This window comes from Leuciscus leuciscus (genome assembly GCF_965113295.1).
Source record: "Leuciscus leuciscus genome assembly, chromosome: 3".
Lineage (NCBI taxonomy): Eukaryota > Metazoa > Chordata > Actinopteri > Cypriniformes > Leuciscidae > Leuciscus > Leuciscus leuciscus.
The window spans coordinates 22,140,516-22,157,270 of record NC_138727.1 but is presented as its reverse complement, the minus strand read 5'-3'; positions in this window follow the sequence as shown (position 1 = coordinate 22,157,270).

Genomic DNA, 16,755 nt, shown 5'->3' with positions numbered 1-16,755 from the left:
GGTAAGGTCTGTGTGCCGACGAAGATCGTCCAGGGCATTTTGAAGTCTTTCAACTTCCTGTTGTAGCGTTGTGTCCGTCTCGTCCTCTTCCTCGGTCAGGAAGATTAGCTGGTCTAGCCGACTCTGTGTGTGGGCTCGGTCCTCCAGGGCCTCTGTGGCCTGGAGCTGTAGTGCGGCTGTCTTTTGCTGCAGGTCGGCGTTGCTCCTTTCGCTGTCCCGGGCCCTGGCGACGAGTTTGAGTGCGAGGTTTCCGAAGATTTTGGACAGCTGCTCGTGGCTGTATGTCTGGGCTGGATCATGGGACTCGAACTGGCTCAGGTCTATGTCCCGTTGCTCTTGGTTCGAGCGATGTGGGTCCTGGGGCAGCACGGTCTTTGTTATGTCCCTCAGCCATGCCTCAAGGTCGTCCCAGCGGACTGCAGGACAGGGTGAGCTCGACATCTCGGCTTACTGTTGGCGAGAGAAGCACAGCACACACAAAAAGAGACAAAATGCAAGTTTGTTTTAGGGTCAAATGAGCTATACTCATACGGGCTATGCCGTTTATGAGAATTTCGGGGCTAACTGATGCCGACAGTTAGCTGAGCCAATTTCGTGGGTATGGATGAAACCCACAATAGAAATTTGGACAGGCGGTAGCCTGGGGGTCGTTTTAGCGACGCCCGCTTTGATCGTCACTCTATTATTCAGCTTTCCTGGGGTCTCTCTTAGGTTCTGTGTCTAAGTGAAATGAAAGAAACAAATCACAACAGAGTGGAGAAAGAGACAAGGTTGAAGGTAGGGAAGATCAGAGGGAAACACAACACAAGGAAGTGAATTGGTCTGCAATGAAATGTCACAAACAATAACACGGGGAGCGTTATTTAAGGAAAATAAATCAAATAAGATAAAATAAAATAAAATAAAGAGGCCTAAGCCTTATTAACACTGCGAGAGTTCCTGATCGGGCCAGGAGATGCGTGGGTTATCGGGACAGGACCTCGAAAGAAGGTGTGTCTTAGAGAGAGAAAGGTGGGTCTAAGCACTTAAAATACCCCGAAGGAATAGCTAGTATTCTGTGGTTCATAATAAGTGGATGGGTTCTATCAAATTTTAGTTTACCCGGGGTGAATAGAGGTCATCCAGGCGGAAACCAGCGGGCGCGGTCAGACCCTCCGACGGTCCCAACACCAGAAGGAGTGCAGTGTCAGTAACGTCGGACAGATGATCCCCGCCCACCGGAAACCAACCAGTGATGACGTCTCACTCACCACAGTGCACTGACTGAGTCCTGCCAATAGATACACAATGAGGGATTACAATGTTAGACTTAAAGTAAATTAAGGCTTTCTGGTTTCATCAAATTGAGTAAATAGGTATGCAGGAGTCAGAGGCAAAGGCTTTACTAAAATAATGATACAACAAAGGAAATTACGATAATTGGTTGTAATTATCAGAATAACCTACCCCCCCCCCCCCCCCTTGGAGAGACTGGAGAAAGAGGGAAGAGAAAAATAATTATCAATGAAATAAAATTTGAATAAACAACACAGGTTTGAGACGCAGGCAGAGGAAAAGGCCCCGGCAGTGGGTTTGTGCCACAAGGGTGAGGGCCGTGTTTCCTCTCAGTGGTCCACCTGGTTGAATAGACACAATTTGAAAAATGCAAACTTGTTTAAATTAAAATTCAAATAAGCATGCAATGAGAGGTCCAAAATAATAATAATAAGGAAGGAAAGAAAATTAGAATGATAACAGTGATGTATCAATACTAAAAATAATCAAAACTGAAATTCAGAATGACTTCCTATAATCCTTACAATAACACTGAGGTTATTAGTATGGATCATAAAAATAATCAAACGAAAAGGGGAGCAAGGAGACACTTCAATTGCAGACTGGGGGTTAAACAGATATTGATAAGTCGACCCAAGATCGCCACACGGTGGCGTGCTTCTTCCTAGGCGGACCTATCAATGAACTGAGTGAATCGAATCTAAGTTTTTAATTCGAAAAGTTTTCCTTTTTTTTTTCGAACTTAACTTAAAGTGTGACCGTCGAAAACAGAAAAAGGAATTGTCTAACTCCAAATAATATCAGCATAAGCTAAGCTTGAATGCAGTTAAGTATTTGAGAGAGAAAAATGAATGCAGAGAGAAAAAGAAATTGAAAGCAAGTATTATCTTAGAACGCCACGAGATGGCGTAGTTGCGCTCGCGCAGGCTGACGTCAGTGGGAGGCGACGCTCACGCAGGATGACGTCGGTTGGGGGCGCGTAATTTGAGAACTGCCCCAGACCTAGAGGCTGCCCTCTAGTGTCGGTCAGTGGCGTAATTCAGCAGATTTTTTTTTTGGAATCACGTGGTGTTTTGCGCTTCTGTTGCATGCGGAAGACTGACGCGAGTTTCACAACATGTGACTAACAGGAATTACACATTATACATTACACATTGAGACGGTTTTAGAATAAGAACAGGGATTATCATCTTTTCTTAATTCATAAAACTGGTCTCCAATTACTCATTACATATAAAAACATAAATTACATAAAAACAGGTATTAAAACTTCGTGTTTTAATCACTAGAAACTGTGAGCAAACAGGGATTGAACATCTATTTACTTAAGCTGTGAGCACACCAGGCATCAGAACAGCTGTGAGCAGGACTTATCATCTGCTCATCTCCCATAAGCATTAATCAAAATAGCACTTTTATGATTTTTGCGTAGGTTTACGAAATTGGATCGCGAGGCCAATTTCTGACCAGGAGCTTTATCGTTAACGTATTGTATAAGGCCTATTACGACTGAAAACTATCAGATTTACGTCTTCGTCCTAAAAGAGATCCTTCGTCTTCATTTAGTCGGTTTAAATCATGTTACATGTATCAACTGCAAAGAGTTTTGCTTCGTCTTTACAGAGACAGATGTAATGTCATGAACTGCAGTTTTAGCAGAGCTGGGCTGGCTTTGTGCCCGCGATCAGCTGGGTGAGTTCGCCTTGGCGACTTATCTCACAATTCAAAACGCGCGTATAGCCTACAATTATTAATACCAATAATACACATTCAACTGAAACTGAATTTGCCCACAAAAAATGAAGTTTGAAACTGCTCGAAATATCTCCACCATAATAAATGTAACGTAAATGCCTCTGGGTTAATGCGAATTAGCTCAAGAATATAGGGAATTTTGGCAATATTAATATTTATAACGCATGGTCATAATTCATAAATCGCATATGCATTTACTTTATCAATTATAGGAAATGCCTCGTTCTGTACTGTCTGATCATTACAGTTAAGAAGAAGCATTCCTGTTTACAAAACTCCAAGACAGTTTGTCTTCTGGCCACGAAGACAAAACCTCTTTGGGTTTATAAATTAAAACTACTCAAAGTAGTTTTATAATATAGAGCCTGTAGCTTTATAGATCTTTTGTTTCATTGACTTTATAAAAAGTGGGTTTTCAAACACAGAGACAGTTAAAAGTATAAATGGGTTTATTAATAAAATGGCACACGCTAGAGATTATATAAACTACAAACATAAACGTACGTAAAAATGCAAACAAACGAATAAACATTTAACCGAACAAAAACATGAAATGAAAGAAAGAAAGATATAGAGGGAAGATAGAGGGTAACTTAAATCACAGACCTAAGACCTAGACACCTGGAACAGCTTTTATAGGAATCAATATACTTGCGAGATGTGTTACTCTTTCAGTGTGATGCTGAAAAGGGGACGCGCGTGCGCGTGTCCGGCTGGTTTGCGTCTAGCTTCTTCTTCTGGGTCGTTTCGAAAAACGATGTAAAGGCTCACTTGAATTTAACGTTACCGGAAAAGTTCAGATTCGTCTCCCGGGATGGGAGAGGCTGGAAATCTTAGTTGCAAAGGCCGGCTGTTACGACTCGAACATGGGTTCGTTCGATGGAGAAGGCCAGGGCCTCCTCCAGATGTTCCTTTGGAGAAGCGCTGCGCCGGGGAGAAGAAGGTCCGAAGAGAGGAAGTTGAGTTGAGAGCGGAAGGATGAGAGAGGGAAGAGAAGAGAAAATCTTCCTTTTAACAGACATCTGTTTACGCCCTGTTTTGGGGACAGAGCGAATCAAAACTTCTGATCTGTAGCGGGAAGCAGTCTTCTTTGTGTGAAGAAAAACACGCCCCCTTTTACCATATGTCTTATGAGGGAAAGGATTCATACTTAGAAATATGATATTTCCTGGAATCAAATGCATATTATTGTACCTTGCAGTCAAGATTCGTCTCCGTGAGATGGAGAGGATTACAGAGATATAAATTATGACAGGTAAAGATTGGGGAAACATAACGTTACACTTATATGCATAATTACACACAAATAAAGTTTGATTAAACACACAATAAAGTTGTCAGTGTTTCCGTTATGGCAAGTGACGACACTTTGAGAAACATAGGAATACATATCAACATTCAGTGGCTTGTTATGTGGAAGAATATCTGTTTCCAAAGTTCCAGAGTGTGTGTGTGTGTGTGTGTGTGTGTGTTCTGGAATGCCTTTGAGGCTTGGGTCGTAAAGTTTTATGGTCTGAGTTAGGGTTACAACACTATGGAGTGAATATTCTTTCAATGAATCTTCAGAATTAAAGATTTTACTCTAGCAAAACACACCTCTATTATAAGGCAAAGCTAATCACACACATACATATCGGAAGGTATACATTCAAGAGCCATATTTCTACATGACGTTGCACTTTAGTGGCTTTCGTGTGTGTGTGTGTGTGTGTGTGTACGTGTGTGTGTGTTCAGAGCGGGTTTTCTGTTGAGATCGGAATGTCAGTAATGTCTTTGAAGCTCACACCATCGAGCCATAGTCGTTACATATCCCCCTTTTTGTTAGATAAAGACCTCGGAAGGACTTTATCGAACAACAAATTAGCGCAATGGTCGATGGCAAGCGGCTGATGACTGAGGACTCAGGTTAAATGAGGTTTAGGCGAGCCCCGGATCGGGACCCCCTTTTTGCGGTTCCATAGGAAACCACCAGACACGGCTTTGTGAGCTTTGCTGTGGCTGCTCACATTTGGTAGGGTCTGGTACAGGGTGAAAGCCAAGACGGGAGTCAGGGCGTGGTCGGTTGCTGTGGGGGTACACAGCGCAGCGTCAGCTGCGGTCCAGGTATGGACACAGGTGAGGTGTTCAGGCTGGGCGGTTGCCCATGCTTGGAGGGACTGTGTTTAGTGCGAGTCCTGCCTTGGTGTTCAGGACTCAGGGTTGCTCTCTCCGTGCGATGCCGGATGCCAGACCTGGTGAGTGTGGCTGCTTTCTCGCGAACCACTGCGGCCTGCATCCTGTTAGAGGCGATAGGGAGAGAGAGAGAGAGAAGGAGAAAAAAAAAAAATTCCAGCGATGGAGGTCCTTAGTTGGTTTAGGACAGTCTTTTTGGTTCGCTGAGGTTGGTATGCCACATGCTTTGATGTCCCATGCATGGCTTTTTGGCACATGTGGCGTCATTGTTACGCCTGGCCCCCCCCCTTGTGCTTTGTGGCTTTACGAGCTGTGGCGCTGTGATGGCAACAGGTGCACAATGCGTATTGAAGTCTTGTGAACGCAACATGTGCGTGGTGGCAGACAGCTGTCTGAGGCACTGGTTGTCAGTGAGCTCGGATGGCCTGCGAGGGTGGTGGAGGGGTAAGTGGTGGCATAGGAAAAGTCTGTTCATCAGAGGCCCGCATGACTTTCTTTGTACACAGCGGAGGTAGCGTTTTAGCGGCTCTGAGGCGTGCAATGTAGTTGGTAAAGTTCGTTTGTGCTGTGTAATCACTGCAATGGTTAGGGTGGGTGGGTGGGTTGTCTGTATGTGGCGCAGACATTGGTTTGGTTACTCAACTGCAGGTCAGTCAGGACCTTGAAGCAGTAGGTGTCAGTGTTCGTTTTCTGTGTCTGTGTCAGACGTGGCTGCACTGTCTTCATCTGTGATGTAAGAAGACTCTGCCTCACCAGTGTTCTGGAGAGAGTGGTTACAGGTTCGACGGTCTGGGCTTGGAGTTCTGGACGGCGGGTGATGCTGGTTCCAAAATCTTTCTGAGCGGTCGGTCCGACGCTTTGGACGGGCACCGTCACCGTCGTACTGCCATCTGCTGGCCTGGAACGGTGTTGATTCTCTGTGGTAAGGTCTGTGTGCCGACGAAGATCGTCCAGGGCATTTTGAAGTCTTTCAACTTCCTGTTGTAGCGTTGTGTCCGTCTCGTCCTCTTCCTCGGTCAGGAAGATTAGCTGGTCTAGCCGACTCTGTGTGTGGGCTCGGTCCTCCAGGGCCTCTGTGGCCTGGAGCTGTAGTGCGGCTGTCTTTTGCTGCAGGTCGGCGTTGCTCCTTTCGCTGTCCCGGGCCCTGGCGACGAGTTTGAGTGCGAGGTTTCCGAAGATTTTGGACAGCTGCTCGTGGCTGTATGTCTGGGCTGGATCATGGGACTCGAACTGGCTCAGGTCTATGTCCCGTTGCTCTTGGTTCGAGCGATGTGGGTCCTGGGGCAGCACGGTCTTTGTTATGTCCCTCAGCCATGCCTCAAGGTCGTCCCAGCGGACTGCAGGACAGGGTGAGCTCGACATCTCGGCTTACTGTTGGCGAGAGAAGCACAGCACACACAAAAAGAGACAAAATGCAAGTTTGTTTTAGGGTCAAATGAGCTATACTCATACGGGCTATGCCGTTTATGAGAATTTCGGGGCTAACTGATGCCGACAGTTAGCTGAGCCAATTTCGTGGGTATGGATGAAACCCACAATAGAAATTTGGACAGGCGGTAGCCTGGGGGTCGTTTTAGCGACGCCCGCTTTGATCGTCACTCTATTATTCAGCTTTCCTGGGGTCTCTCTTAGGTTCTGTGTCTAAGTGAAATGAAAGAAACAAATCACAACAGAGTGGAGAAAGAGACAAGGTTGAAGGTAGGGAAGATCAGAGGGAAACACAACACAAGGAAGTGAATTGGTCTGCAATGAAATGTCACAAACAATAACACGGGGAGCGTTATTTAAGGAAAATAAATCAAATAAGATAAAATAAAATAAAATAAAATAAAGAGGCCTAAGCCTTATTAACACTGCGAGAGTTCCTGATCGGGCCAGGAGATGCGTGGGTTATCGGGACAGGACCTCGAAAGAAGGTGTGTCTTAGAGAGAGAAAGGTGGGTCTAAGCACTTAAAATACCCCGAAGGAATAGCTAGTATTCTGTGGTTCATAATAAGTGGATGGGTTCTATCAAATTTTAGTTTACCCGGGGTGAATAGAGGTCATCCAGGCGGAAACCAGCGGGCGCGGTCAGACCCTCCGACGGTCCCAACACCAGAAGGAGTGCAGTGTCAGTAACGTCGGACAGATGATCCCCGCCCACCGGAAACCAACCAGTGATGACGTCTCACTCACCACAGTGCACTGACTGAGTCCTGCCAATAGATACACAATGAGGGATTACAATGTTAGACTTAAAGTAAATTAAGGCTTTCTGGTTTCATCAAATTGAGTAAATAGGTATGCAGGAGTCAGAGGCAAAGGCTTTACTAAAATAATGATACAACAAAGGAAATTACGATAATTGGTTGTAATTATCAGAATAACCTACCCCCCCCCCCCCCCCCCTTGGAGAGACTGGAGAAAGAGGGAAGAGAAAAATAATTATCAATGAAATAAAATTTGAATAAACAACACAGGTTTGAGACGCAGGCAGAGGAAAAGGCCCCGGCAGTGGGTTTGTGCCACAAGGGTGAGGGCCGTGTTTCCTCTCAGTGGTCCACCTGGTTGAATAGACACAATTTGAAAAATGCAAACTTGTTTAAATTAAAATTCAAATAAGCATGCAATGAGAGGTCCAAAATAATAATAATAAGGAAGGAAAGAAAATTAGAATGATAACAGTGATGTATCAATACTAAAAATAATCAAAACTGAAATTCAGAATGACTTCCTATAATCCTTACAATAACACTGAGGTTATTAGTATGGATCATAAAAATAATCAAACGAAAAGGGGAGCAAGGAGACACTTCAATTGCAGACTGGGGGTTAAACAGATATTGATAAGTCGACCCAAGATCGCCACACGGTGGCGTGCTTCTTCCTAGGCGGACCTATCAATGAACTGAGTGAATCGAATCTAAGTTTTTAATTCGAAAAGTTTTCCTTTTTTTTTCCGAACTTAACTTAAAGTGTGACCGTCGAAAACAGAAAAAGGAATTGTCTAACTCCAAATAATATCAGCATAAGCTAAGTTTGAATGCAGTTAAGTATTTGAGAGAGAAAAATGAATGCAGAGAGAAAAAGAAATTGAAAGCAAGTATTATCTTAGAACGCCACGAGATGGCGTAGTTGCGCTCGCGCAGGCTGACGTCAGTGGGAGGCGACGCTCACGCAGGATGACGTCGGTTGGGGGCGCGTAATTTGAGAACTGCCCCAGACCTAGAGGCTGCCCTCTAGTGTCGGTCAGTGGCGTAATTCAGCAGATTTTTTTTTTTTTGGAATCACGTGGTGTTTTGCGCTTCTGTTGCATGCGGAAGACTGACGCGAGTTTCACAACATGTGACTAACAGGAATTACACATTATACATTACACATTGAGACGGTTTTAGAATAAGAACAGGGATTATCATCTTTTCTTAATTCATAAAACTGGTCTCCAATTACTCATTACATATAAAAACATAAATTACATAAAAACAGGTATTAAAACTTCGTGTTTTAATCACTAGAAACTGTGAGCAAACAGGGATTGAACATCTATTTACTTAAGCTGTGAGCACACCAGGCATCAGAACAGCTGTGAGCAGGACTTATCATCTGCTCATCTCCCATAAGCATTAATCAAAATAGCACTTTTATGATTTTTGCGTAGGTTTACGAAATTGGATCGCGAGGCCAATTTCTGACCAGGAGCTTTATCGTTAACGTATTGTATAAGGCCTATTACGACTGAAAACTATCAGATTTACGTCTTCGTCCTAAAAGAGATCCTTCGTCTTCATTTAGTCGGTTTAAATCATGTTACATGTATCAACTGCAAAGAGTTTTGCTTCGTCTTTACAGAGACAGATGTAATGTCATGAACTGCAGTTTTAGCAGAGCTGGGCTGGCTTTGTGCCCGCGATCAGCTGGGTGAGTTCGCCTTGGCGACTTATCTCACAATTCAAAACGCGCGTATAGCCTACAATTATTAATACCAATAATACACATTCAACTGAAACTGAATTTGCCCACAAAAAATGAAGTTTGAAACTGCTCGAAATATCTCCACCATAATAAATGTAACGTAAATGCCTCTGGGTTAATGCGAATTAGCTCAAGAATATAGGGAATTTTGGCAATATTAATATTTATAACGCATGGTCATAATTCATAAATCGCATATGCATTTACTTTATCAATTATAGGAAATGCCTCGTTCTGTACTGTCTGATCATTACAGTTAAGAAGAAGCATTCCTGTTTACAAAACTCCAAGACAGTTTGTCTTCTGGCCACGAAGACAAAACCTCTTTGGGTTTATAAATTAAAACTACTCAAAGTAGTTTTATAATATAGAGCCTGTAGCTTTATAGATCTTTTGTTTCATTGACTTTATAAAAAGTGGGTTTTCAAACACAGAGACAGTTAAAAGTATAAATGGGTTTATTAATAAAATGGCACACGCTAGAGATTATATAAACTACAAACATAAACGTACGTAAAAATGCAAACAAACGAATAAACATTTAACCGAACAAAAACATGAAATGAAAGAAAGAAAGATATAGAGGGAAGATAGAGGGTAACTTAAATCACAGACCTAAGACCTAGACACCTGGAACAGCTTTTATAGGAATCAATATACTTGCGAGATGTGTTACTCTTTCAGTGTGATGCTGAAAAGGGGACGCGCGTGCGCGTGTCCGGCTGGTTTGCGTCTAGCTTCTTCTTCTGGGTCGTTTCGAAAAACGATGTAAAGGCTCACTTGAATTTAACGTTACCGGAAAAGTTCAGATTCGTCTCCCGGGATGGGAGAGGCTGGAAATCTTAGTTGCAAAGGCCGGCTGTTACGACTCGAACATGGGTTCGTTCGATGGAGAAGGCCAGGGCCTCCTCCAGATGTTCCTTTGGAGAAGCGCTGCGCCGGGGAGAAGAAGGTCCGAAGAGAGGAAGTTGAGTTGAGAGCGGAAGGATGAGAGAGGGAAGAGAAGAGAAAATCTTCCTTTTAACAGACATCTGTTTACGCCCTGTTTTGGGGACAGAGCGAATCAAAACTTCTGATCTGTAGCGGGAAGCAGTCTTCTTTGTGTGAAGAAAAACACGCCCCCTTTTACCATATGTCTTATGAGGGAAAGGATTCATACTTAGAAATATGATATTTCCTGGAATCAAATGCATATTATTGTACCTTGCAGTCAAGATTCGTCTCCGTGAGATGGAGAGGATTACAGAGATATAAATTATGACAGGTAAAGATTGGGGAAACATAACGTTACACTTATATGCATAATTACACACAAATAAAGTTTGATTAAACACACAATAAAGTTGTCAGTGTTTCCGTTATGGCAAGTGACGACACTTTGAGAAACATAGGAATACATATCAACATTCAGTGGCTTGTTATGTGGAAGAATATCTGTTTCCAAAGTTCCAGAGTGTGTGTGTGTGTGTGTGTGTGTGTGTGTGTTCTGGAATGCCTTTGAGGCTTGGGTCGTAAAGTTTTATGGTCTGAGTTAGGGTTACAACACTATGGAGTGAATATTCTTTCAATGAATCTTCAGAATTAAAGATTTTACTCTAGCAAAACACACCTCTATTATAAGGCAAAGCTAATCACACACATACATATCGGAAGGTATACATTCAAGAGCCATATTTCTACATGACGTTGCACTTTAGTGGCTTTCGTGTGTGTGTGTGTGTGTGTGTGTACGTGTGTGTGTGTTCAGAGCGGGTTTTCTGTTGAGATCGGAATGTCAGTAATGTCTTTGAAGCTCACACCATCGAGCCATAGTCGTTACATATCCCCCTTTTTGTTAGATAAAGACCTCGGAAGGACTTTATCGAACAACAAATTAGCGCAATGGTCGATGGCAAGCGGCTGATGACTGAGGACTCAGGTTAAATGAGGTTTAGGCGAGCCCCGGATCGGGACCCCCTTTTTGCGGTTCCATAGGAAACCACCAGACACGGCTTTGTGAGCTTTGCTGTGGCTGCTCACATTTGGTAGGGTCTGGTACAGGGTGAAAGCCAAGACGGGAGTCAGGGCGTGGTCGGTTGCTGTGGGGGTACACAGCGCAGCGTCAGCTGCGGTCCAGGTATGGACACAGGTGAGGTGTTCAGGCTGGGCGGTTGCCCATGCTTGGAGGGACTGTGTTGAGTGCGAGTCCTGCCTTGGTGTTCAGGACTCAGGGTTGCTCTCTCCGTGCGATGCCGGATGCCAGACCTGGTGAGTGTGGCTGCTTTCTCGCGAACCACTGCGGCCTGCATCCTGTTAGAGGCGATAGGGAGAGAGAGAGAGAGAAGGAGAAAAAAAAAAAATTCCAGCGATGGAGGTCCTTAGTTGGTTTAGGACAGTCTTTTTGGTTCGCTGAGGTTGGTATGCCACATGCTTTGATGTCCCATGCATGGCTTTTTGGCACATGTGGCGTCATTGTTACGCCTGGCCCCCCCCCTTGTGCTTTGTGGCTTTACGAGCTGTGGCGCTGTGATGGCAACAGGTGCACAATGCGTATTGAAGTCTTGTGAACGCAACATGTGCGTGGTGGCAGACAGCTGTCTGAGGCACTGGTTGTCAGTGAGCTCGGATGGCCTGCGAGGGTGGTGGAGGGGTAAGTGGTGGCATAGGAAAAGTCTGTTCATCAGAGGCCCGCATGACTTTCTTTGTACACAGCGGAGGTAGCGTTTTAGCGGCTCTGAGGCGTGCAATGTAGTTGGTAAAGTTCGTTTGTGCTGTGTAATCACTGCAATGGTTAGGGTGGGTGGGTGGGTTGTCTGTATGTGGCGCAGACATTGGTTTGGTTACTCAACTGCAGGTCAGTCAGGACCTTGAAGCAGTAGGTGTCAGTGTTCGTTTTCTGTGTCTGTGTCAGACGTGGCTGCACTGTCTTCATCTGTGATGTAAGAAGACTCTGCCTCACCAGTGTTCTGGAGAGAGTGGTTACAGGTTCGACGGTCTGGGCTTGGAGTTCTGGACGGCGGGTGATGCTGGTTCCAGAATCTTTCTGAGCGGTCGGTCCGACGCTTTGGACGGGCACCGTCACCGTCGTACTGCCATCTGCTGGCCTGGAACGGTGTTGATTCTCTGTGGTAAGGTCTGTGTGCCGACGAAGATCGTCCAGGGCATTTTGAAGTCTTTCAACTTCCTGTTGTAGCGTTGTGTCCGTCTCGTCCTCTTCCTCGGTCAGGAAGATTAGCTGGTCTAGCCGACTCTGTGTGTGGGCTCGGTCCTCCAGGGCCTCTGTGGCCTGGAGCTGTAGTGCGGCTGTCTTTTGCTGCAGGTCGGCGTTGCTCCTTTCGCTGTCCCGGGCCCTGGCGACGAGTTTGAGTGCGAGGTTTCCGAAGATTTTGGACAGCTGCTCGTGGCTGTATGTCTGGGCTGGATCATGGGACTCGAACTGGCTCAGGTCTATGTCCCGTTGCTCTTGGTTCGAGCGATGTGGGTCCTGGGGCAGCACGGTCTTTGTTATGTCCCTCAGCCATGCCTCAAGGTCGTCCCAGCGGACTGCAGGACAGGGTGAGCTCGACATCTCGGCTTACTGTTGGCGAGAGAAGCACAGCACACACAAAAAGAGACAAAATGCAAGTTTGTTTTAGGGTCAAATGAGCTATACTCATACGGGCTATGCCGTTTATGAGAATTTCGGGGCTAACTGATGCCGACAGTTAGCTGAGCCAATTTCGTGGGTATGGATGAAACCCACAATAGAAATTTGGACAGGCGGTAGCCTGGGGGTCGTTTTAGCGACGCCCGCTTTGATCGTCACTCTATTATTCAGCTTTCCTGGGGTCTCTCTTAGGTTCTGTGTCTAAGTGAAATGAAAGAAACAAATCACAACAGAGTGGAGAAAGAGACAAGGTTGAAGGTAGGGAAGATCAGAGGGAAACACAACACAAGGAAGTGAATTGGTCTGCAATGAAATGTCACAAACAATAACACAGGGAGCGTTATTTAAGGAAAATAAATCAAATAAGATAAAATAAAATAAAATAAAATAAAGAGGCCTAAGCCTTATTAACACTGCGAGAGTTCCTGATCGGGCCAGGAGATGCGTGGGTTATCGGGACAGGACCTCGAAAGAAGGTGTGTCTTAGAGAGAGAAAGGTGGGTCTAAGCACTTAAAATACCCCGAAGGAATAGCTAGTATTCTGTGGTTCATAATAAGTGGATGGGTTCTATCAAATTTTAGTTTACCCGGGGTGAATAGAGGTCATCCAGGCGGAAACCAGCGGGCGCGGTCAGACCCTCCGACGGTCCCAACACCAGAAGGAGTGCAGTGTCAGTAACGTCGGACAGATGATCCCCGCCCACCGGAAACCAACCAGTGATGACGTCTCACTCACCACAGTGCACTGACTGAGTCCTGCCAATAGATACACAATGAGGGATTACAATGTTAGACTTAAAGTAAATTAAGGCTTTCTGGTTTCATCAAATTGAGTAAATAGGTATGCAGGAGTCAGAGGCAAAGGCTTTACTAAAATAATGATACAACAAAGGAAATTACGATAATTGGTTGTAATTATCAGAATAACCTACCCCCCCCCCCCCCCCTTGGAGAGACTGGAGAAAGAGGGAAGAGAAAAATAATTATCAATGAAATAAAATTTGAATAAACAACACAGGTTTGAGACGCAGGCAGAGGAAAAGGCCCCGGCAGTGGGTTTGTGCCACAAGGGTGAGGGCCGTGTTTCCTCTCAGTGGTCCACCTGGTTGAATAGACACAATTTGAAAAATGCAAACTTGTTTAAATTAAAATTCAAATAAGCATGCAATGAGAGGTCCAAAATAATAATAATAAGGAAGGAAAGAAAATTAGAATGATAACAGTGATGTATCAATACTAAAAATAATCAAAACTGAAATTCAGAATGACTTCCTATAATCCTTACAATAACACTGAGGTTATTAGTATGGATCATAAAAATAATCAAACGAAAAGGGGAGCAAGGAGACACTTCAATTGCAGACTGGGGGTTAAACAGATATTGATAAGTCGACCCAAGATCGCCACACGGTGGCGTGCTTCTTCCTAGGCGGACCTATCAATGAACTGAGTGAATCGAATCTAAGTTTTTAATTCGAAAAGTTTTCCTTTTTTTTTTCGAACTTAACTTAAAGTGTGACCGTCGAAAACAGAAAAAGGAATTGTCTAACTCCAAATAATATCAGCATAAGCTAAGCTTGAATGCAGTTAAGTATTTGAGAGAGAAAAATGAATGCAGAGAGAAAAAAAAATTGAAAGCAAGTATTATCTTAGAACGCCACGAGATGGCGTAGTTGCGCTCGCGCAGGCTGACGTCAGTGGGAGGCGACGCTCACGCAGGATGACGTCGGTTGGGGGCGCGTAATTTGAGAACTGCCCCAGACCTAGAGGCTGCCCTCTAGTGTCGGTCAGTGGCGTAATTCAGCAGATTTTTTTTTTTTTGGAATCACGTGGTGTTTTGCGCTTCTGTTGCATGCGGAAGACTGACGCGAGTTTCACAACATGTGACTAACAGGAATTACACATTATACATTACACATTGAGACGGTTTTAGAATAAGAACAGGGATTATCATCTTTTCTTAATTCATAAAACTGGTCTCCAATTACTCATTACATATAAAAACATAAATTACATAAAAACAGGTATTAAAACTTCGTGTTTTAATCACTAGAAACTGTGAGCAAACAGGGATTGAACATCTATTTACTTAAGCTGTGAGCACACCAGGCATCAGAACAGCTGTGAGCAGGACTTATCATCTGCTCATCTCCCATAAGCATTAATCAAAATAGCACTTTTATGATTTTTGCGTAGGTTTACGAAATTGGATCGCGAGGCCAATTTCTGACCAGGAGCTTTATCGTTAACGTATTGTATAAGGCCTATTACGACTGAAAACTATCAGATTTACGTCTTCGTCCTAAAAGAGATCCTTCGTCTTCATTTAGTCGGTTTAAATCATGTTACATGTATCAACTGCAAAGAGTTTTGCTTCGTCTTTACAGAGACAGATGTAATGTCATGAACTGCAGTTTTAGCAGAGCTGGGCTGGCTTTGTGCCCGCGATCAGCTGGGTGAGTTCGCCTTGGCGACTTATCTCACAATTCAAAACGCGCGTATAGCCTACAATTATTAATACCAATAATACACATTCAACTGAAACTGAATTTGCCCACAAAAAATGAAGTTTGAAACTGCTCGAAATATCTCCACCATAATAAATGTAACGTAAATGCCTCTGGGTTAATGCGAATTAGCTCAAGAATATAGGGAATTTTGGCAATATTAATATTTATAACGCATGGTCATAATTCATAAATCGCATATGCATTTACTTTATCAATTATAGGAAATGCCTCGTTCTGTACTGTCTGATCATTACAGTTAAGAAGAAGCATTCCTGTTTACAAAACTCCAAGACAGTTTGTCTTCTGGCCACGAAGACAAAACCTCTTTGGGTTTATAAATTAAAACTACTCAAAGTAGTTTTATAATATAGAGCCTGTAGCTTTATAGATCTTTTGTTTCATTGACTTTATAAAAAGTGGGTTTTCAAACACAGAGACAGTTAAAAGTATAAATGGGTTTATTAATAAAATGGCACACGCTAGAGATTATATAAACTACAAACATAAACGTACGTAAAAATGCAAACAAACGAATAAACATTTAACCGAACAAAAACATGAAATGAAAGAAAGAAAGATATAGAGGGAAGATAGAGGGTAACTTAAATCACAGACCTAAGACCTAGACACCTGGAACAGCTTTTATAGGAATCAATATACTTGCGAGATGTGTTACTCTTTCAGTGTGATGCTGAAAAGGGGACGCGCGTGCGCGTGTCCGGCTGGTTTGCGTCTAGCTTCTTCTTCTGGGTCGTTTCGAAAAACGATGTAAAGGCTCACTTGAATTTAACGTTACCGGAAAAGTTCAGATTCGTCTCCCGGGATGGGAGAGGCTGGAAATCTTAGTTGCAAAGGCCGGCTGTTACGACTCGAACATGGGTTTGTTCGATGGAGAAGGCCAGGGCCTCCTCCAGATGTTCCTTTGGAGAAGCGCTGCGCCGGGGAGAAGAAGGTCCGAAGAGAGGAAGTTGAGTTGAGAGCGGAAGGATGAGAGAGGGAAGAGAAGAGAAAATCTTCCTTTTAACAGACATCTGTTTACGCCCTGTTTTGGGGACAGAGCGAATCAAAACTTCTGATCTGTAGCGGGAAGCAGTCTTCTTTGTGTGAAGAAAAACACGCCCCCTTTTACCATATGTCTTATGAGGGAAAGGATTCATACTTAGAAATATGATATTTCCTGGAATCAAATGCATATTATTGTACCTTGCAGTCAAGATTCGTCTCCGTGAGATGGAGAGGATTACAGAGATATAAATTATGACAGGTAAAGATTGGGGAAACATAACGTTACACTTATATGCATAATTACACACAAATAAAGTTTGATTAAACACACAATAAAGTTGTCAGTGTTTCCGTTATGGCAAGTGACGACACTTTGAGAAACATAGGAATACATATCAACATTCAGTGGCTTGTTATGTGGAAGAATATCTGTTTCCAAAGTTCCAGAGTGTGTGTGTGTG